This window comes from Anser brachyrhynchus (genome assembly GCF_964034855.1).
Source record: "Anser brachyrhynchus genome assembly, chromosome: 16".
NCBI lineage: Eukaryota > Metazoa > Chordata > Aves > Anseriformes > Anatidae > Anser > Anser brachyrhynchus.
In genome coordinates this window covers 11,357,829-11,380,659 of record NC_137734.1, presented here as the reverse complement: position 1 = coordinate 11,380,659, position 22,831 = coordinate 11,357,829, and the positions used below count along the sequence as shown (strand labels likewise).

General features: G+C 47.4%; 2 long non-coding RNA genes across 4 annotated transcripts; both read left to right on the top strand.

The window, feature by feature from the left end:
• The first annotated feature begins 2,501 nt into the window (after positions 1 to 2,501).
• Positions 2,502 to 7,933, top strand: LOC308179138. Of its 3 annotated transcripts, XR_013940189.1 has the most exons (7): positions 2,502 to 2,870; positions 3,478 to 3,602; positions 5,340 to 5,435; positions 5,868 to 6,014; positions 7,084 to 7,209; positions 7,319 to 7,428; positions 7,539 to 7,933. It is a non-coding gene; the product is annotated as an uncharacterized lncRNA (long non-coding RNA). The 3 variants fall into 3 exon arrangements; XR_013940190.1 differs by having other exon boundaries at positions 7,319 to 7,933; XR_013940191.1 differs by having other exon boundaries at positions 5,340 to 5,549; positions 7,319 to 7,933.
• A 2,608-nt stretch (positions 7,934 to 10,541) lies between these two features.
• Positions 10,542 to 18,131, top strand: LOC308179137. Its single transcript, XR_013940188.1, has 4 exons — positions 10,542 to 10,810; positions 13,104 to 13,259; positions 13,394 to 13,611; positions 14,461 to 18,131. It is a non-coding gene; the product is annotated as an uncharacterized lncRNA (long non-coding RNA).
• The last annotated feature ends 4,700 nt before the right edge of the window (positions 18,132 to 22,831 follow it).

The window sequence follows — 22,831 nt, the reverse complement described above, 5'->3', positions numbered from 1 at the left end:
TCTGGACAATACTTGAATGTGACAAGTTAAGACTTGGTTTTCATGGCTTCGTTATTGCATTTGTGTCTTTTCTTTTATCATTCCCTGCTGTTTTTTCTTCCCCCATGTTCTACCTTCAGTTGTGCGTCTTCTAGAGATGAAGAGGGAACAAATGCTCTTTTTTTGAGCTTTAATAGGAGTAACCTGATCTGGCCGAGCATGTGGCTCCATGGTCATTTGTATCAATTCACCAGAAGGGTCAGTTAAGGGGGGAGAAAAATGACAAAACGAGAGCAGGGGCTTCATCAGCCTCTGAAGAGACTGCTTGTGCCGACCTTGCTTTGCACCTTCCCATTTCTACTCCTGCTGGGCACCGCATGCCAGGGCTGCGGGAAGGCAGATGGCCTCTCCCAGGCTCCCAGAGAAGACTCGGCTGCCAAGAAGAAGAGAAAACCAGCAGTGACCTGCTTGGAGGCACAGGGCGAGAAGCGAGCAGAAGGGTGCCTGCAGGAGGGCGGCAGAGCGCAGGGTGCGGTGGGGTACAAGCAGAGGGAAGCAGGGGGGAGCTGTGGTGGGGGCCGGCTCCCTGCAGCCCTGCTCCTCCCTGGGGCCGGGCCCGCACCCAGGAGGTGAGGGCGGTGATGGCTCTGGTGCCAGCGGGGAGCTGTGCAAGTAGCTCTCGGAGCACATCCCCTCGCTCCATGTGGAAGTTCATAATCCGCCAGAGCGACGGTGATCCCACCAGCTCAAGGTAAATAATCCCTTCTAAGGCCCCCTTTTCTGCTGACCCTCTCCTAGGGCAGAACCTTTCTGTTTTCAGGGCCTGTTTCTTCTGGTTTTGTTTTTCCGTGGATGTTCCAGCAGTTAAAGGCCACCTTCTTGGGTGCAAAGGGAAGTGCTTGGAAGTCAGAAATGCTGATGCCGTGTGTGTGTTTGTTAAAGCATTTTCTCTAATCGCTCTCTTCCTTTGCTGCTGCTGCAGTCCCCTCTGTAATCACCTAAAAAGCTGCTCCCAATAGCCCTGAAGAGCAAGCGAGAATTAATCAAGCTGTGCCACGACTCCTTATTTGCAGATGGAGCCTGGTGCTCCCTCCTCACCCTGATCGTCGTGAGTGTCGTGGGAAGGAGTGGTGGACTTGGCTCCCCACTGCCAGCCCTCTGAAGTTGATGCATCTCATCGGAACTGATTTTTTTTGGATGTTTGGCCAAGGCAACTGTGAGAAGCAGCCACCCACAGAGGGCAGCTGATGTAATTTGGAGATTGGAATCTAAAGATAGCTGGGTGGCTCTTGGGGGATGCCTCCATAGCCTCTAGAAGCCCAGGGTGACTGGGTGAGGTTGGACACCAAGTGGAAATCGGCATCATCCAGTTTTATGTCTCTTCTGCGGTTTGTCTCGCTGGCTTTCTAAATCTGAGAAAAAATCTGTCTTCAGATTTCTGTATCTGAAATGGTTGTGAATGCTTGTCACTCAAAAGTGCATATATTTCAACATAAAACCTTCCAAGGGGAGTCTAGGTAACTAGCTTGGACAGAGACATCTGAGTGTTAATATCTGAATTCGGACAAATGTTTCTTCCCTAGTGTTAACTCAGCCTCCACTGGGCAGCTGCAGGCAAGCTACATGCACCTATCTAATGCAGACGTAAATTCTCTGCTCTTTCTAGCCCCCCAAACATGATGTGAAATGCTATTTTAAAATGTTTTACTCTGTAAAACAACATATTGCCCTGCTCTCCATTCACTTTCAATTTTATTTAACTTTCTTCACTGAAATGTGCTCAATGATCTCAGGAAATAATTGGTGAGCTTGTTAGACTAATGGGATTTTTATTTCCAAGGCTATAGATCAAACAAGTATGCCTGAAAATTCATTATACATGCAGCGTGCACTAAATAATTATTCCTGCCCATGAAAGTGCTGGAGGAGAGACTATGACAAGGTATAGCTTTAAAAAAGCTGCTTGATTTATCATTTATAAAGCAAAGTTCATATTGGATGTGATAGTTAAATATTCAGCAAATAATCAGTCACTTGATTAGCCCAGGTGCAGGAGGAAAGCCCACCAAGGATGGTGCCTTCTCTTATTTGACTATATTTTCAATCTGGGCCTGAACAAAGCTCCTCTCCCTGGGCTCACTTTCTTGTAGTCGTCCTTGCATTTATTTCTACCGCCCCCACACACCTTTTTCTGGGTGAATTTTGCCTTCAGTGTATTTGAAATTTGCAACTTGTTTTCACAGCTTTATCTGCAAACTGAGATGTCCTAGGGATACTTTTTGTGTCTGTGTCAGATGGAGTTCTCCACTCTGCTACTCTTCTATCAAGTATTTAGTATGTGCCATTTGTACAGGTGGTTAAAGAGACTTGAGATTCATTAACACTTTCCATAGAAACACTTTTTTAAAAAAATAAAAAAATAAAAATACCATTTTGTGGAAAAAATGATAGGAGTCTGGAATAAAAAGGGCACAAGGTAAGGACTTGAATTTAGGTTTTCCAACCCTAAAGTCTGACTTAAACACTAATCAGATATGAAAATCCACGCTCTTGAGAGCTGTGCTCTTGCCAGCGGCCACCTGGACACAGCCCATGCCCAGCTTGGATGCTCTGCTTGAAGCAGGAGGAGTTGTAGCTGGTTCTGCTGGTTCTGCCCATGGTGAAGTGACCCTTCCTTGCACTCTGGTGGGACATCTTCTGGCTGAATCGTGATGAAGCCAAAGTCACTGTGAACGTCACGGCCTAGGATGAATCCTCTTGGTGATTAATGCAGCGTTCGGGGATGAACTGCAGTTCATCAATCTTGTTAACCATGGGTGTGCTGAGCGAGGGGAAGGCAGTGGGTTTGATGGATCACTCATCATGCTACGGAGTAAGTGGATAACTAATAGGTAAGCAACACAGTTTCGGCTGGAGTGTGCCTGCTGGGGTGGGGGGAGTGGCTGCATCCATCAGCTCAGGAACACTCCCGGTACCTCGTGATGTAGGCCTTTGGGCACACGCTGCTACCAAATGGTTGCAACTGCTTGTGAATAGCTTGCTGGGCAGATCACCCTAGGCAGTTCTTCAGAAGACCACAGCAGTACCTCTTAGAAATCCACCCTCTAGAGCACAGTTTTTGACAAGATGCACATGGTTACTCTGCATACTCACGAGAAACAAGCAGTCAAGCATACTAACAACCAGCATCATTAATTACTGGGCATGTCCCTCAGTTGCTTCTGACCTCTGGTCGCAGCTGCAAAAACTGTTCACGTTGTGCAACAATTGCATTCAGAGGCTCAGAACATTCCCATCCTTTCATTTGGCGTGTGAAAGGGCGATGACAATATGCAGCCTCACAGGGAAATTCTAAAGCTTGACTAATTATCTGCAAGTGACCACGAAATTCCCAGCTGCAACACACTCTGCAAGTGTGAGGTGCTGCTTACAATGCTTTAAGACTGGTGTTGGTTTCATCCATGGTGCTTCATGACGGAATCTGCTCTCCCTCCAAAGGTCCATTAGTGAAAAGCATCTAGATGCCGAATTTCCGCACTGGAAGCCAAAAATGAAACCCAGAGCTGGAGCCCCTAATAAAGTTGGCCAGGAGAAACGTTCCCTCTCCTGCTTCCATTTATTGGGCAAGTATTACAATGCAATATGCTCATAGAATTAAATATATATTTGAACATGTCTTTTCGTGTACTTATGGGTGACAAATTAATTTAAATATTATTTATTCTGTGATTTTCAATAATTCATTGGAGTATGTTCATACCAGTAATTAGAACATGCAAAGTAAGAAAAAGAGCTCATATAAATTATTCTATAGCATTCATTATTTATTTGGCCATTTATAGCTGTGCAAAATTTACTGAGAAAATATGTACATTAATTAATACATACATTACAATTTCATTAGTCTTACTGCATTTTTTTTCAACAACAAAAGATACTTAGGATTTGGTGTGTGAACAGCTAGGAAGGTTTGGCTCATGTCTTTTAAATAATTTAAATCTAACAAAGAGTTCTCTGATTGGGATCCAGGAGGAGCCGCTTGTGGGCAGCCTTCTGCTGGCCTGCACAAGCAATGGGAAAGATGTTTTATCAAAAGCTGCTGGGTTTCCTGAGACAATCTGACAGGCCAGTTTTTGGCTGTGTTGTACAACTACTGGTGTTTGAATTAGTGTTGAACAAGAGAGAATCCAACATTTCAGGCCCATTGCTTTAACTTCCTATAGCAGAAGGGTCTGTAGGGGAGCTTGGGTGCAGTTGGCGGGGTGGTGTCATTGCACATCCTTGGCCAATGTATGCCCGGTGGCTGAGGCCCAGGCCAAGGCCCTGGAGAAGACAGACAGGGGGGTCCTGGGGCCTTCGCTGGCCCCTGCTCCCAGCCCTGCAGACTTCGCTCAAGGCTTCTGTGAAGTCATTCCACTTTCAATAGAGTGAGTCTGAAAAAAGTAATGTACGTCAACACTGCACAACTCAAACGATGGGGAATTTGTGCCAAGTGGATTAAAAAAATAAAACCAAAACATAAATTCTTTTGTAGTTTGGAAGAGGAATATTTTTAATCAATACCATAAAACCTGCTCACCTTCTTTACATCGTTAATGTGTCCACAGGATGATGCACCAGGAGATTTCCACATGAGCAAACTCCACTCAGTGTAAAAAGGCTGTAGATCCACCCTGTAATTTAGTGGTTCAGCTCACGCATAAAAGCTGTTATCTGGGGGTTTAATTATTAAGCAAAAGTGGAATTTCAGCTTTTGGAGAAAGGAGCTTCTTCCCTTTGCAGATTCCAGCTGAGGGCTTCCTCGCTTGGCAATACCAAAGAGGATTTTGCTATGTCCACTTACAGCCTCTGAGAGACAACAGCCTCTGAGACATATGCCCCGTGGGAGCCTCACAGAGAGCAGTGTATTCAGAGAACATTGTGTCTTGCACAGAGACAATGAACTATTCATGGAGAGTAATTCGTCTCATGAACCCTAAGTGTGTGTTTTGGATTGTGAATTACTAACAGAACTTGTGACGAAAGCTTGCTGTTAACTCTCATAGTTCCTGCTAGTCCAGAAGCCTGGCAAGTTCCTGGTCAGTGAGGTAGTTTGGGTGGACATTGTCAGCCTGCTCTGTATTGTTGGCTCATTTCTCGTGGTTCTCCCTGTTCTGCATGCCCACGTGTCCCCCGCCACCCACTAGAACAGCCCGCTAAGGGACACACCAACACTGGATATCCTGTCTCTAGTGTACCTTAATCATGTTTGATTATGTGCCCTTCCTGCTCCTGCTAATGAACTTTGAGTGCCTGGGTATGGGGTAGGAGTAAGGAATTGCTCCTCTTCGTGGCCGTGATGGTGCTGTTTCCCTCTGTAGGGGCTCTGGCTTGCTGTGCTGTGTAGTGGGAAGCAGGGAAGCAGTGATGCTGTGTGTGAAGACTCATCCAGGTTGGTCACTGATGAAGAAAACCTTGTGAGTACGAAGACTTTAAAAGCTCACTCCATCTTTCCAAGCAAACCTGCTCCCCCAACAGCATGCTGGCGTGCTTTCATGGTTCTTGGATTAACACCCACAAATCACTTAAAGGTATTTAGGGTCTGGCCATGCATGCGCTCAGTGGGTGGAGCCCATGAGAGGACACTGAAGGTTTGGGGAGAAACCGATGGTCTGCTTCTAGGTGGGCCTGCAGGTCTTTGGAGGGCAGCTGGGCGAGAGCCACGGGGCTCTGGGACACCCGGGCTGCCCGTGGCGGGACCCTCCGCGTCCACCTGCCTCCACCCTGCAGGGGGGCACAGGCCAGAACCCTCGTAGCCTTCCCCAAATGCCCATCTTCGGGTGTTTTAGGAGCTTATAACCTAACAAAACCAAAGCAGAGCTGAAATTTGTGTGTTTTTTTCTTTGCAGCTCAGCTGCCAAGATGCAAAAAAAAATAATAAATTGGTTTGGATCAACAAAAAATACGTTTCTTCTCGCCACAGTGAAACACTGACCAATTTCCTATTTGACTCAACCATCTGTTCTGCAAGCATCTGACACTACATGGAGCCAAAGGTGAGAATCAGAAGGCTGCCAGGCAGGAGCCCTCCTCTTCCTCTTCCCCCTCACTGCCCTCCACCCAGGTAACTCGGAGGTTAGGGCGCTTCAGGGGAAACCCGAGCTTGCTTCTGACTCCTTTCCTTGCCCAGATGCTGGAAGTGGGCATCCTTCTCCCGTGGCAGGCTGTTATTTGTAAATGCTTCATGGGTGCAGCTATTACAGGGTGTCTCATTCTGGAGTCCATGTCTCAGCTACTGAGTTAGAAAACAGACTTCCTCCTTATCTTCTGCATTAATGATGCCAACATTGCAGATATGCCTTCCAGAGGAGCCTGGTAATTCTCATGGCAGATGGTGAAGGGGCTGGAAGTCCTCTCAAGGAAATGGGGAGAACAGGTGGGGACACACGACAGAGTCTGTCTTGCCAGTGTCCTTAGTGCAAAACTTTAGCCAACATTAATCTGTGTTTTCTGAAGTTCATGTCCAGATCTGAGGCTGTTTTTGAGAAGTGTGGATTTAGTTCTTTGTAGAGGAGCATTTATTTTTCACAGTAGAGGGACTCTCCGGAGTATCGTGCTTGAGACAGAGCTTAAAAAATACGGTGCCTTGTCTTTTGAAAATGTTCTGAAGAGCTGCTGCATGGTTTCAGATGAGGGCCACAATTATGCTCTGGAGGTTGTCATGGGGAAGGATGCTGCTCGGTCTTTCTCTTTTCTTTTTACTGGAGTTGGCATGAAAATGGATTATTCTAAGCCGTCTCCCTGTCTTGCTGTCCTGTTTGTCAGGTTCCTGCAGTCACATTCCCTGCTTTTTTCATTTTCAGTTTTCATAAACTGCGCTCCTTTTCCTTGGGTTCTGGTGATTAATTGTGATGACAAGTGGAAATATTCCAAAATAAATCTATCCTCATGGCCCTCTGCAAAGTCCACTGCGAGAGCTCTGCGCAGCCTCACCAGTTCGGAGGGAGGTGGGGAAGCACAAGATTTATGTCAGAGCAGCTTTCGCGTGGCGCCCTGTAATGCTGCAGTTGTTTGGGTAGGGGCTGTGTTTTCCCATAAGGAGCAAATAATTTTCATTCAACCCAGGAAACTAAAGGAAACCAGGAGGAAGTCCTGCTTGTCAGGGGCTCCATGGATGTGCAGAGACCAGCGGGCGCTCCAAAGCTGGGCACTGACAGAGCAGAGGTGGGGTCACAGCCGGAATTGCTCATGGTAATTCTTTTCAATGACTTCCCCACACTCATGTTCTCCACTTTCCAAATATTTTCAGTGCTTTTACAATGCAACACTGTTTTTTTTGCATGGAAATTTGCCTTTCTAGTGCTGAAGCTGCCTCTCTGCCTGCATCCCAGCTCACTGTGTCTGATCCCAGAGGGGCAAGAAGCCCGGCTGTGGACAAGAGCAAACTGCAGCCACCTCCATCTCCATCAGGTCGGTGTAGGAGGAAGGTTTGGCAGGGTGGGCTGTGGCAGTACTGAAGCACAGATAATGCCCCGGCAGCTTTTCGGGGCTTTCAAGCGGTTTTGGTTTTATCCCAGCAGAGTGAAAGATGAAAATGAACTCTAAGGACCATTTCTTCCTGCAGGGAGACACAGACAGGCAGATCCTTCTGCTGAGATGCCCTTCAGCCCTGCTCCTGAGGTGCTGTGCCACTGAGCTGGCCGGATTTTTGGCTCTCCAAGTAAAAGAAAGGAAACAAATTAAGAGAAAACAACAAAGAGGGATGAAGAGGGAGAGTCTAGATTTGAACCAATATGAAACCCAGGAGTTGGCGTGCAGCCCAGTAAATATTGGAATGACATTACCTGAGCTTAAAAAAAAGAATCGACAAATTGTTAAGCTTAATTTGTATCCGTAGTGGAACTGGGGAGCAGACACCATGGAAATATCATTATTTCTTTTAATAATTTTCTTTGGTAACAGAATCAGAAGGAAACAGCTCTGGAGAGACTCTTGTTATATTTTCTCTCCCTCCATCTTTTCTTTCTGATTCCCTCCACTGTTCCCAGCTCTGTCAAGACTGTGACAAACTTAATTACCAGCAAACAGTAGGAAGTCCAGATGACATATCACTTTTTTTTTTTTCTTTTGACTTCATAAAGGCTTTCTAGTCTTTAATCTAAAGTGAGTAAGGACAGGGGCCAGATGGTGCTGGTCTCCAAGAACGGCAGCATCTGAATCCTTGAGATCTTCTTTAGAGTCAGAAAGCCAAAGATGTGGATAACTAAAACTTCCTGGGGCTGCGTGTTTCAGGGCTGGAGTTTCAGAAAACATGGTTGTGGTCCTGGGCAAACCGCTCCAGGTGTCCCTGCCTGAGCAGGGCAGTTGGACCAGACGTTCTCCAGAAGTGCCTCCCATCCTCAACCATTTTGCAGTTCCAGGAGGACCAGATTTGCAGAGCATCCCCACTCCTGTCTGGGGGGTTGTCATTCTTCTGGTGAAAGAGGACTAATTGCACTAATTGCAGGAGCGCTCACAGCAGCCACCGCAGAGCTCTGGGCTCTTGCCCCACGCTCCTGGCACCGGGCTAAGGCACGTGTGTTGCTCTAGCCTCAGCCGTGCTGATGCTGGGTTGGCCATAAAACATGAGCTGGGTGATGTGCTCTCAGTGAAGAGGGTTTTTGCCCCCAGGTGGTGCTTCTGGGGGTGTAGCACAACTCCAGGTCATGTTCAGTGACTGGGTTTTGAATGATTAAAAAGAATTAAAAGAAAACTGCCATAAAATACTTTGAAAGAGCAATATAGAAAAGCTGCCTTTGAAAACCTCAAAGGTAAAAACCTCACTTTAAAATGTTCAAAGGCATTTTTTTTTGCTTCAAAATCGGGCCCAACTCAAAAGAGAAATGAGTGAAAGGGAAATGAAAAATGGAAAAGGGTTAATAAGGGACATAAAATGCCAAATGACCTGAAATGCAGACATTTTTCTGCAATCCCTAGGAACAGAAACTTTATTTTCTTCCTCTCAATGAATCCCAGGGGAGCGGGGATTCAGTGCCCTGCTGAGGTCCAGTGATCACAGACGGGCATGGGTTTGTGCTCCAGTGAATCACGGCTTAGCGGGGTCCATCCAGCCCCGTTTGCAGCACAGCAGGGTGCCCTTGCTCTCCCTTCCCATGCTCAAGAAAACAATCATCCATGCGTAGAGGGCTACCACTCAGCAGCTTTGGCAGGGGCTCTGGCAGACTTGGGCAGAGGTCCAAGGTTTCCTGGTGGCCCCTCTGCTGTCCTGCTGTGAGCATCCCTCCTGAGCCAGGAGGGAGAGGGATCTGCCAAAATGCTGCTGCTCTTTTTATTTTTTTATTTTTTCCAGGGGGGATTAAACACAAAAGAATTTAATTTCCAACCTCGAGGCAGCTTTCTCTTTTCCTCCCCTCTTCTCTAAACTACTAATGAAGCGGAGCAGCTCAGATAGAGCCATTTCTCTCTGCTGTAAACCAGACCGCAGAGAAATCACTAAACATCTCATTTACCCGTCAGTCAAACAAAGCTGAGCATGGCGCTAACTGCTGTCAGGATGCCCGTGCCTTTCCCAGAGGCGTGGATGATCCTGAGCAGCTCTCTGGATCTGGGGTCTTGCTGCAGGGGGGTCCAAGCTGGAGGCCCTTGGAGGAGGCAGCTGGGGGGAGGCAGGGATGGGGTAGTAAGCCAAGTGGCCCCTGAGGGACACCTGGGGAAGGATATGGGGGGGACAGGGAGTCTTGGAAGTTTGCTGCGGCCTTGGAAGACCCAAGGAAAGGAGCATTACCACGAGTAGAGCAGCTCTGAATTGGCTGGGGTCCTTCCTTGGAGAAAAAGGCAGGAGGGAGATTGTGGTTCCCACTGCTCTGGGCTGCAGGAGGTGAGGGAGGGCTTGGTGGCTGCTGAACTTCACTGTCATTGTGAGCAACCACACCAACCCCCTCTCCAGGGGCACCTTCCCCGTGAGATGTGAAGTTTGGTACTTTGCACAGGTCATCTTCACCCGCTCGTCTCTCACCAAGTGGCAGTGCAGAAGCTGAAAGCGTAAATTACTTGTAATGATTGTAAAGTTTATTAGGAGTGAAATAAATTGGTGGTGTCTGTCTGCTTGCTGGTGGTACGAAGGAGGCAATTGCAGGCAGACGAGTGGTCATCTTCAATGGGAGGTGGCTGGATACAGCCCAAAGCTGGCAGGGCTGCTAACATGCAGGCAGGCTTTAAACCAAGCAGGGTGGGAACCTCGGTCACTGGCCATGCACGTGTCTCTGGGCTGAGTGACGATGATGAGGAGAGATGTTCTGCAGCGAAAAGCATCGCGTGAAAGGCACGGCCATGACTGGAGACCCCAGCCAACTGCAGGAGCAGGCACGAGGTACCAGAGCTATGCAGGAAGGCGGACTAGGTGACCCCCAAGGTCCCTTCCCACCTGGATTTTACAATGTTAGTTATTCTTTACTTAGCACCTATTTCACCTGCTCGTTGCTCCCTGCTGGCACCAACTATGTGCTCAGAAGGGACCATGGGTGCCTTTGGCCACTGGAAGGGGTGCAGGGACCTCAGCCCTACCAGGGAGAGGTGGAAGGGAGAAAGACCATTTGAGTGAATGTCTCTATTGCCTTTCTTTCAAAGGAAATTTCTGGAAACACCTCCAGGAAAAAGGTATATACTTTTGTGCATGTGTGTGTTAAATTTTACTATTTTGAATGGAAATTTTTACTCCAGCCACAGGGTAAAAACAGCAGCACTGGGAGTCCAAATGCTGTGGGTGTCTGAAGAGTCCGTGAGCACTGGGGTGAAGGTGCTGGGGTCGCTGTACTTCTGCTTTTCAGAGTCCAGACCAATCCTCCAAGCTCAGGTGAGCCAGGTGCAGCCTGGATTGTGGGGAGCTGTGCTCCTGCTTCTGCAGAAGCAGGGAACCCCCCCTCCACTCTGCCCTCCTGCCACCCCACTGACTTATTCCAGCCACCCTCTGACCTGCCCAGGCTGTGTTTTGCATCACCGTTATTTTGCACAGCTTTGTCCAAAAAAAAAAAAAAACCTGGAATTTTCTTCCTTTTGCCAATGAGGACAAAGCTAATGTTGCTCTCAAATTAGCACCAGTGAATTAAGGGTGCGATGTGTTTGTGTTTCCAGGTTACTTACAGATAAAGGCAGCAGCAGTGACCACCTACCTGCTAAGGGCTGTGGGGATCTTGCATTTGGGGGTGGTGGAGTGGGTTGGTGAATGTGTGTGTCCCAGTAAGCCAGCACGTGCTCTCCTCCCCGTAACGTGACGCAGCCTGGAGTGTAACGTGGTTTTCCTGCATTGCACGCTCGTTTCAGGGGGCTGCTTCCACTGCAGCCATGAACAGAGGGAGCGTGGTGAGCCCTGCCGGTGGGAGACACATTTTTACTTGCTGCTGGTGGTGGTGATAAAGCTCCTGTGGGATGAGCTGCACAGCTTAGGGATGGACTGGAGATAATAACCAGGGCTCCAAAGGTCTTTAATCATGAGAGTGCCAAGCAGCTGAGGGGTCTCTGCAGGCCTCCGAGCTGCTCGCAGCTCCTGTTATCTCACCTGGCGTGCGGGGAGAGGAGCCACCGGCAGCCGCAGCACTCGGTGGCATTTGTGGCTAAGTGGCTTGTTTTCCTGCCTGCAGAGCGGCTTCAGATTAATGATGTTTTCTGCAAAATGTACACCATTTCCCCCCATTATGAACCCTCTCCTTGCCAGGAGAGCGCTCTCATAGATGAAGCGATCCATGTCTATGCTGGGTGGTTGTGCTAGCTCCCAGCCAACGCGTGGCTGTGTCCCTATCATTATTTTAATAATACAGCCTGGGCAGCCCACTGCTGTTCAGGACATGCCGAGATCTGCCACACAGACACCTCCTTCCCCCGTGCTGCCTCTGATGGAGATGGACAGCAGTGGTGGGGCCGATCTGTGCGGCTCTCTGCAGGTGCCTGCAAGCACTCAGCTGTGCCACGAGACACCCTGCCAGTGCGGGGGCTTTGCAAGCACGCACCAGGCACTGCAGGATGTATACAAACCCCAAACTCTAAAACTACTGCACTCCCTTCTGCAATATTTTCCCCAAACCGACTATCTCCAGAGCTGCAGCCTTGCAGAGCAGCCCCTGCCTTTGTGACTTACGGGCCAGCTTCTTTCTCCTCCAGCAAATCTGTTTTCTGCCAGTGTTTGTTTTTCTGGGCACTGCCGCAGCTCAGAGCATGGCCAGGGCCTCGTGCCAGCCACGTTCCAGTAAATCATTACACATAGCAGGATGAGGCAAAGAGCTAGGACAAGAAGACCATGGACAGTTTTGGCTTTGGGCTGTTGATCTCGGAACCCTCTCAAAGCATTAAAAAATCTGTTTGGCTGAAATCTTGGACTCCTGTAAGATGAAGAGGCAGCCCAAGGGTGAACACTTAGCAAGACTTAGCAGTTGTTTCACTGCCCATTGGTTTGGGCACCGGAACCACTGGAGAAATAAATGGCAGAGATGTTTGGCACGGCTGGGGCACGTGCCTCACTTCCAGACTTCTTAAAAAAAACAAACAAACAAACAAACCCACCACATTTTATTACTTATAATTAATGAAGTGAGGCAGTAGATGTGCAAAAGAAGAAAACAAATCTAAAATTCTCTCCTAAGCGAACAAGTTACATCTCACATTTTTATAAACCCCCTCCTTTTTTTTTTTCTTTTTGTTTTCACCAGACTCCACTCTGGCTGGCTATGAATTTATCCCGCTCCCTCTCTCTCTCTGGTCCTGCCTGTTCATGGCACAGCCTTAGGACAAACCTGGCCTTCAGCAGCTCAGGGGACTGCCTTTCCTGCTCCTTTAACCTTTAAACGAGGGCTGTGTGTCAGGGAGCAGTCTCCCATCACAGGCAGGAGCTGGGTGGGTACTTCGGGAACCATTTTTTCCTTGAGATGTGGGACACCGATTTGCAGAATGAGCCAAAGGCATGTTTTGCCTTTCAGTTGTGTTTTCTGCAGAGTCAGGCATTATTTTTTTTCATTCACTGAGGCTGATGGCAAACTTTCCTTGTATTTTGAGACATCATTGAAAATGAGGCTGAAAAGAGTCCAGCTTTGTGATCCGGGGCATCATTGTCTATGTGATATTGTAGCTGACAGAAAACTTTTATCCTGTGCTTCTAGGTCTCGCTGGCGGAGACTGCTCCCTCTTCATACTTCATTTTCCCACTGTCAGTGTTTTCTACCACCTGCCTTGTTCTCTGTTTGCCTTGAGCTGAGACAAATTGCTCTGAAAGCCGAAGCCATGTCTGTTGTTGATCTCTGCTCTACACTAAGCAGGTTTGAGGCTCTCCTGGTAGGTGACGCTCCTTGCTGATGTGTACTGGATCTTAAAACAGCCTGTACCTTCCCTGAGCAGGCACTGGGGTTTGTTTTGGGAAGGAGACAGCCTACCTTTCCCCATATATTAACAGGGAAAAGCTGGAGGCTGTCCATCCTCTGGGGCGCTCAGAGGTGGCCTGGGAGGAGAGGAGATGCTCCCAGCACTGCCAGCAGCAACTGCAGGAGATGGAGCAGCACCTGGCCCTGAAAGGGGACATCGGGCAGGGCAGGGGGACATCGTCATGCACGACCCCGACCTCAGGAAAGGTCAGGCTGGGCTCACCAAGGTGTTTGCGAGTGGCATCTTTCGGTAGGTATCCCTCTCTTATATGCACCTGCAACTTTCTCCTTTGTTCTGACCCCAAGAGCTGAGTTACAAGGCTCTTAAAGCATGCTCATAAATGAAAGAGTAAGAAATGGATCTAGGCTGTGCCTGATCAATAGCAAGCATTAGCTGGTAGCAGTGGTTCTTGGAAACATAGAAAGACCTCACGATGCTCCTGCTCTTTGGGGAACAGTTTCTCCGTGGATAGTTTGGTTTTCTTCCACAGAAAACATATTGCTTTTAAAAGGTCATATTGCTGCTCCATTTTACTGTGGGGCCCCAGGGGTTTCCCCCTTCCTACAGCCTAGGTTTGAATCATTTAAAACGAGCAGCTCTTGAGCCAGGGAGGCCCTGGGGAGATGGTGGCGAGGGCTGGCTTTGCTAATCCCTTCCAAGGGAAAGTGCAGTATTTTGAGGGGAAAATAAAAAATAAAAATAAAAATAAAAATAAAAATAAAAAAGGAAGGAAAAGAAAAGAATTGCACAGCTTTCCTGGCTGTCATTAGTGTAATGAGGAAATTAGGACGGTCATTTTGCTTTACTGCTCTGTAGGCAGCACATGCGAACTGTCCTGAACTCACCTCCTTCCTGGGCTGTCACCCTCACTGTCAGCTCACCCTGCACCTCCCGAGCCCATGGGTGGGGTGGGATGGGATGGGGTGGGGTGGGATGGGATGGGGTGGGATGGGGTGGGATGCTGTCCCCAGCCCGCAGCCTCGGCTTGGCTTGGAGCCATAACGGCCCTGCCATTCAGCGGCAACTCTGGCTTTTGCTGATTTTATTTATAATATCTCATGGCTTTATGTTTGCTGCCCACCCTTTGCTGGACTGCAGGTATTTGCAGCAGTCTCTCTTCTCGCTTTGGGTTGTGTGTATGGCTGTAACTCTCAGCTGGACATCAACATTATAGATACAAGCCTCGTGAATTAGATATTATAGCAGAAACGGCTTATGAGAGCCCTGTGTGAATCCTTAGCTGCTCTCTCCACACCCAGCATAGCTGAAGCCCATCCGGGCTGTGCAGTGGCATCAAGAAGAGATACAGCAAAAACAAAGAGGGACACATGAAAAAGGACATAAGAAATTGAAGAAACAAGCAGAGCATGAGAAACATAAACAGCAGCAGCTGAGCACAATTCATTCCAGCCTTCCTCAGTAGCTGAATATGCTTTTCTAAACTGCTAGTTAATTTTTCACATCGCCGTGCAGTTACTACGTTACTGTGCTTGGATTTTCACCCTGGTGTATAGCAACAACTTCATTCCTGTGGAAATACAGAGGAGATCCATCTCTACCCAGACCTCAGCTCACCGTACATCACCTCCCACTGACAGCCAGAACCTGGTGGAAGTTTCTTGTTCTCCTGGAGGAGATCTGCTTTCTGAAGCAAGTGGTAATTCGCGTTCCCTTGCTGGCTTGACTGGATCCACAGCTTGCTGCTATGCTGCTCTGGAAGTCACTAGTGTTTGTCAGATACATAATTTTTCCATTAAGAGGAAGCCACCAGGCTGTCCCACAGGCAGCACGGGAGGTGATCGTCCCCTCTTTGGGGTCACAGCTCTCTCCCTTGGAAGGAGCAGATGTTGTATTCCCAGGCTGATTTTGTGGGGAGGGCTAAACTCATGGCACAGCTCCCCTGTAAGCTGTGCACAGCCACATGTTAGTTCAACTGTAAGAGGAAGAGGTACTGAAGAATGAGGTTTTTGCACTTTCTCGGGCAGCTGGGGCCCTCTTGTCCAAAATCTTAGGCTGTACAGTGTCCAGCATCAGCTATTCCAGAAGACAGCATAAAAAAATCCACAGTTGTGGGTCCTCAGAGTGATCCTTTCTGCTCTCAGCCCTAACTTTAAGGATAAGCTCCCTTCTCTAATTCCATTTTGCTAATTACACCAGGTACCACCAGCAGTTATACAGAACACTACGGACATTTTTCAGTGTGATATTCCTGGCCTCTGGCCTCCCCATGGCACCAGGTTCCATATTTAATCACTGTATAGAAAAACAACGTTTCTTTCTGGTTTTGGACTCTGTCTCTCCCAAGCAGCACTGAAACACCATCACTCCTCCACTGGCAAGTGGAGACGAGCAGTTCCCATGACACCTCCTTTGTGCTCATCACTTGTGCTTTTAAAAACCTTGTTCCTCTACTTGGTTCTGATGACATTAAACAAACAATGGACTTTCCAGTGCCTTTGCTTCAAACTTTTCAGAGGATATTTGATATGATATTTGACGTTCTTGTCTTCCTTTTGACTTCTTGTACTGGGGGTCCCCCCCAAAGATGCCATGGTGAGGTGACCCTCTTTGCTCACCCTGTTATTATCGTTGATTCCCTGCTGCCTGCAATAACACACTGCCTGGTGAGAAACAAGCATTGAGAGAAATAACTGAGGCATCCGAAATATCACTGGGCTTGCCCCTGTCTCTGGATGGGAAGATGAGGAGGTGTTTTCTTGGAGACACTTGCAGACTTCGTGCTGTCCTGAACACCCAGGGGAGCTGGCTGGGTCCCTGCGGGGTGCCCCCAGGGACGTCCCCAGCGGCAGAGGCACAGCATCCCCCTCTTCCCACCCAGGAGCTTCGCTGGAGAGCGTTGGTTGTTGGCCATGATAAGCAGAGCCACCTGCAAGGTGTTCATCTCCCCTTCCACAGGGTCACGGCAGCCAATTCAGAAGCCTATTAGATTTACTAGGAGCTGTTTTGCCTCTCAGTGTGCGCTATTTGTTTCTGTCTCATTAGGCTGGCAAACTACCACAAAGTCTATAATATTTCTTACACTTGCCTTCCATGACAACAGTACTTAGAAAACGTATATCAATTGGAAATTAAAGAAATTTAGTTAAAAAACTTGTAGGAAGGAACCAACAGGAAATATCGTATAAAGCAGAGAATAAAGATGACAGAAATGAAACTGTCTGACAAACATTAGAATCCGCATTAAAAGTGGAGAAAAGAAGTACAAAAGCCTAAAAAAACAGTGTAAAAAGCAATGCTTGACTTCAAAAATGAAAAATATCAGGAACATGACAAATGATTTCAGATCTGATACTATCAGAAAGAAAGAAATACGATTTCAAAGGAGAGAAAGAAGCAGTTAGACGCTTTTACAAAAGGATGTACAATAAAAGATTTGAAAATTGTATCCTCCAAATTACTTTGAAGAATGGCAAAAGAAAGGGATACATATTAATATACACTAACCCTGCAATACAAAATGTTCTGTCAGTGAAAAAAAATGTATTTTGACAGGTGTATCAAGATTTACCAGCAAACTCAGTGACCCCATCAAAAAAAAAAAAAACAAAAAAAAACAACAAAAAAAGAGAAAGCTGTAAAGAATCATTTTAAAATAGCTATAACAACAGACTAGGAAGATCCTGGATGCAAACAGCTCACAATTATCTCTGTGGTTGGAAAAAGATCAAACCTTATTTCCGTGCTATTTTTACAGGAGGCAAAGTAGGACAGTCGTATCGTGCTGCTCCAGATAATAATGCAAACAAAGGGTACTGGAGAGCACACAGTCGAATACAACACCGGCAAGCCACGAGCTATGAACCAAGCCACAGCATGTCTCCCTGATTTGTAGGGATTTCTGGAAAAGTCTGCCCTAAGAAACAGCAATCCCGTGGAAGCAAGGAGAGATGCTCCTGGCCGTGGCCCACCGTGATCATCCCTGGAGCTGTGAGCCTCCAGGACTGCACAGGACTTGGCCTTTGACCATACAGAGAGCTCAGAAGGGAGATTTACAGCAGGAGGAGGAAAGGCACCTTCTCCTCCCAGAGGCAGAGCTGAGCCAGATGTCCCCAAGGTCCGTGGTGTAGGGATGGCCACCAAGCCTCGACAGTGGGACGTTGGCTCCTGGGGCAATGCTGTTAATAGCTGGGGGCAGCACTTTAAAGGCAGGCGGCCTCATGGTGTAGACAAACACATTTCTCCCATAACGTCTTTACAGTTAACTTTCCCAATCAAAATTAAAAATAAAGAAGCTGATGGCAGATGAGGAAAACAATATGTGGATGCTACAGTCAAGTTACCTTTGATTGCGTCGTTGTCATGCCATAATATGTGTGCCTTTATGAGCGATCCTGATTGCCAGGCCTCATGTAGCCATGTAAAGCTGGATGTTTATTTGCAAAAACTAGTTGCCCCTCGGGCCCCCGGTTCTGAAATTCAAATGCAGAATAACTGGGACAGTCCGTAGACTGCCATTTGCATACCGGTGATACGCCTAAAATGTTTGTGAAATTCAGTGAATAACACCCTGTGCCGCAGTTAAAGCTGGAGGCCAAATGAGATGGCTGTAATCCACTCTAACCTTGACGTCATTAAACTGCAAATTGAAACACAGTGAAATTAATCTACCAACTGCACTTAAATGGTGGCAATGCTTTGCAAATATGCTGTGATAGTCTAAAGCCTCAGCATTTGCGTTTGGGTGCTATAACTGACTGTGGACTATCTCCATTCAGAAACCATCTATGGTTTATAACACCTGCCCTGCAGTCTCCCTGCCAAGAAGTATGACACAGATTCTGTCCTCTAAAATGAAGTTTCCAGACCTCAAGGACTGGATATTGCATCATCATTCTCTCATGAAAGCCTCAAGATCTGCTATGTGGAAAAAAAGACATCTGTTTGGGATCAGTCGGTGGGACAGTAAGAAGACAATCTGAAGAAAGACACGAAAGGTCAGAGGTTTTCCAAAGAGGGGGATATATGGGATGGCTGATAACAACAAATTGCCCCAACAAGTCATTTTTATTAATCTCAGCCTGCAGTTACTGGGAGGCTTTTCTTTTAGAAAGAAAAGCTCCCGCTCTCCACGGCCTATGATGGATTGATGTGAAGGATGGGCTGCTCCCCGCCACCCTTTGAGCCATGTGTGAAGCAAACAGGGACCCCATGGAGGTTTATCACAACTGAAGCCAGGGAAATAAGCAAAATAAGACCCAAAGCTTAGACAAAGCAGAAGAGAGAAAACAACTCACATGGAAAATGAAGACCCAAAGAAGATCACTACATTTGTGTTTCTCATTTACCTCTATGGCCATGCTTGGAGTTCAGGTACAGCTTTAACAATTAAGAGACTAAATATCCACACACAAAAGATTAGATTTAGTCAGTCATGTGTTTTCTGGTTTCTGACCTTTTGTTTCTCATTTTAATTGCATTTTCTAGTTCTGCAGACAAATTGAAAAGGTCGTGAGTGGAGGCTGCTGCTCTGCTCACCATGGGGTCCATGGCAGGTCTTGAGGGGGAGCAGCTACAGGGTGGTGCTGGGTTCTTCAGGCAGTTTAAAGAAAAAAGAAGGAACATACAGGCTTGGAATGAATTTATCAAAATAGCATCAGTTAACGTATAGGAAAAAAATGTAAATGCTATGGATAAATTAAACTCAGATGGATTATGGATTATTTCACATTGCAGTGTAACTATCTCCTTGGGTTTTCAGATTGTTCCTGTGCAAGTTTCTGAATCCATTGGCTAAATTTCAATCAGATCTTACAGCGCAGGGAAGAGGTTTCAAAGGTAATTACATTCTTACAAAATGTGAAAAAAATAGGCAACTCAATAAGAAAAAGGTAGTGTAAGTATCCCAACAGAGAGAAAAATCATTGTGTGAGCTCGAAGTCTAGCAGGCACCAGAGAACTCGATGAGAGCAAATGCCTTTATAGACATACAAATTCCAGACAAAGCTTTTGGTTGCAGCTAGGATCTGCAACCTGTCACGAGACATAAACCTGCTCCATCTGCTCCCCCGCTCAGGGATCACGCATTGTCGAGGGAGAGGTGTGCTCGTCTTGCTCCTGACACAGGGTTGGGGGAGTCCCTTCTCACCCACAAATGCAGATGGAGCATCTCTAATTACCCCAGCCCAAAGTAACACCTGCATCAAGCTGTACTGAGCAGGAGACAGCACCTGCAAGGCAGGAGGAGCACAAGAGGAGGCCGTCACCCTACTCGAGTGCTCTACAGACAGAGGCTCAAGCCTTGATGCTGGAGAGCTGTTGGCCCTAGTCTACTTTCTGCAAGAGCCTGGAGTGGTGTTTTCTATTATTCAGAACAAAGAGGGTAGATGAATGCAATCAACATTGGAAGATTGATCTGGCAGTGTAAGTTATTTATTCTTGGTCTATAACTACATTGAGCACTGAAGATTCATACTACTCTGCTCATTTCAATGCATTTTTTTTTTTTTCAAACAGTCATTTCTGGGACCTTTTCCCCAATACCCCCTGAGAAAATTCAACAGAGTTTCAAAAGGTATCTGGAAAAGGGACTTCACACAGGAATTTTCTGGGTAGTTCAAATTACCTTAGCTTGGGTTGCAATGATTTTGTTAGAAATAAACCCAAAATTTCAAGGCAGAAGTTTAAAATATGTTTGCCACCTCCCCTATACAACATTCCATCTTCAAAAACAAAGGAGTAAACCTCTCACTGGTGTGTTGTTGGGCAGAGGATAGAAAGGTGCCTGTGTCCTTTATGCCCTGCTTCACCTCTACCATCCCCAAGTATGTCACTGGCAGGAAAGCTTCTCCTAGTGGACTGAGACAATCGTTCAGGTGTGGTTATGTCCACACGGACAATCATCCTGAGCACAGGACTATTTGCAAGGAGAATAATAGTTCCCACAGTTCACTGGCTGAAACACTCCCCCGGTACATCAGGCATGTAAATCACCTCTCAGCCTGAAGGAATATCATGCCACAGCACGACAATCTCACCACCCCAACCCTGGGGAAACCTGGATGTTCACCACCTCTCCTGGGGCCACCAGATCACTTTACAGAGCAGTGAAACATGCAGGCACGTGCAGATTCCCTTATTATGTTTCTCCACGCTTAAGTCTAACACCTCCTCATGGGATCCCAGAGAGCACTCAGCTGTGCTAATGAGAAGGTATCACAGCTCAGCAAGTGCCTGACTTGCTAAGGCAAACAAAGTATTGGCTGGAACTAATGCAGAAAAAGATGGCCCTGGTGTCTTTTTTCTTTTTCCCTCCTTCCTTCCTTCCTTCCTTCCTTCCTTCCTTCCTTCCTTCCTTCCTTCCTTCCTTCCTTCCTTCCTTCCTTCCTTCCTTCCTTCCTTCCTTCCTTCCTTCCTTCCTTCCTTCCTTCCTTCCTTCCTTCCTTCCTTCCTTCCTTCCTTCCTTCCTTCCTTCCTTCCTTCCTTCCTTCCTTCCTTCCTTCCTTCCTTCCTTCCTTCCTTCCTTCCTTCCTTCCTTCCTTCCACCACCTAAACCATCTGTACTATGGGTTTTGAATTCCTTCATCTGCATAGAAGGGAACTTGAGTTATTGAAGTTGGAAAGCTCACAGAGAAAAAAAGGCTGTGAAATTATTTTGCATCTGACATGATCATTAGTAGTATTATTTCTTCTGGAGCTGGGAAGGACACTTATAAAATATCTAACAAGCTGCTAAGGAGATTGCCTAAAGCACTGATTTTTTAAATCTGCTGCTAGAGCGTATTCTTTTGTGCTCTGTACATATTTCAAGTTCCAGTTTCTTTACATGGGAGGGAATTCAAATGAAATTTCTGAAGCATTTTTCTGACAGTTCAGTGGGTGTTCTCTTCAAATACTGTCCCTAAGTTACCTGCTGATCATGTGTTATACAGATGACATAAGCCAGTACAATCCAAGCAAGTGTATTTAGTGTGTCCAGACCTCCTGGTTTGCATTGCAGAGGGGCAATAACCCCCTCAGCACACACGCATCTTGCAAGTCCTCCAGATCTCTCTCCCACACTGCAACCAAGCACAGCTAGCCAAGTGTCAGCCTTCCAGCTGAGGACACTGTTGGAGGGGTTTCTGGGGTCTCCTATGGGTAACCCCCTATTGCCTTGTTCAGCCAGGAACTGCACTGTGGTCCCACCTGTCTAGGAGTCCTGGTGCAGTAACAAGGGGTGGTGGTAGAAGGCTGGTGGCACTTCCTCAGGGGCCAGGCAGCTGTTTCACACAGCCACTGTCTCAGTTCATCCAGGTCTCAGCAGAAGCAGATTTGAAGGGCAGTGGAGACCAGCTTGTCACCCTGAAAGCTCTGCTCACAGAGTCAAGTGTCTGGATAAGCACGTCCCCGCATGAGACACTGCATACCTTCTCCTCCTGCTGCAAGAGGAATTGGAAACAAGAAAGAGGAATCGGAAACCATGGTGCAGACAAATATGACTGACTGCTATCACGGAAACAACAGACATGGGGAAGGCTGAGGTACTCAGCAACTTCTTTGCCTCAGTCTTCACTGATAGTTAGGCTTCCCAAGTCTTTTGCTTTCCTGAACCTGTAGATGGAGGCTGGGGGAGCAAAGTCTCACCCACTCTAAGTGAAGAGCGGGTCCGAGACCACCTGATGAAAATAAACACAAGTCTACGGGGCCTGATGACATTCATCCCAGGGTCCTGAAAGAATTGGCTGATGTAGTTGCCAAACCTCTCTCCATCATATTTGAAAAGTCCTGGCAGTCAGGTGAAGTCCCTGGTGACTGGAAAAAGGGAAACACCACTCCCCTTTTTAAAAAGGGTAGAAAGGAGGACCCAGGGAACTTCAGACCGGTGAACCTCACCTCTGTGCCTGGCAAGATTATGGAAAAGATCCTCCAGGAAGCAATGTCGAGGGACATGCAAGACAAGGAGGTGATCTGAGACAGCCAGCATGGCTCCACCAAGGGCAAATCATGCACTTGGAGCCCTGCGTCCAGCTTTGGGGCCCCCAGCACCAGGAGGATGTGGGACTGCTGGAGCGGGTGCAGAGGAGGCCACGAAGATGCCCAGAGGGCTGGAGCACCTCTCCTGTGAGGGAAGGCTGAGAGAGCTGGGGCTGTTCAGCCTGGAGGGGAGAAGGCTCCGGGGGGACCTCATCACAACTTTTCAGTACTTGAAGGGGGCTTGTAAAAAAGATGGAGAGCAACTCTTTGCTCAATCAGATATTGACAGGAGGAGGGGGAATGGTTTTAAACTAAAAGAGGGGAGATTTAGATTAGAGGTTAGTAGGAAATTCTTCACCCAGAGGGCGCTGAGGCGCTGGAACAGGCTGCCCAGAGAAGGTGTGGATGCCCCATCCCTGGGGGTGTTCAAGACCAGGTGAGATGAGGCCCTGGGCAACCTGATGTGTCCCTGTCTATGGCAGGGGGGTTGGAACTGGATGATCCTTGAGGTCCCTTCCAACCCAGGCCATTCTATGATTCTATGAAGCAAAGCAAA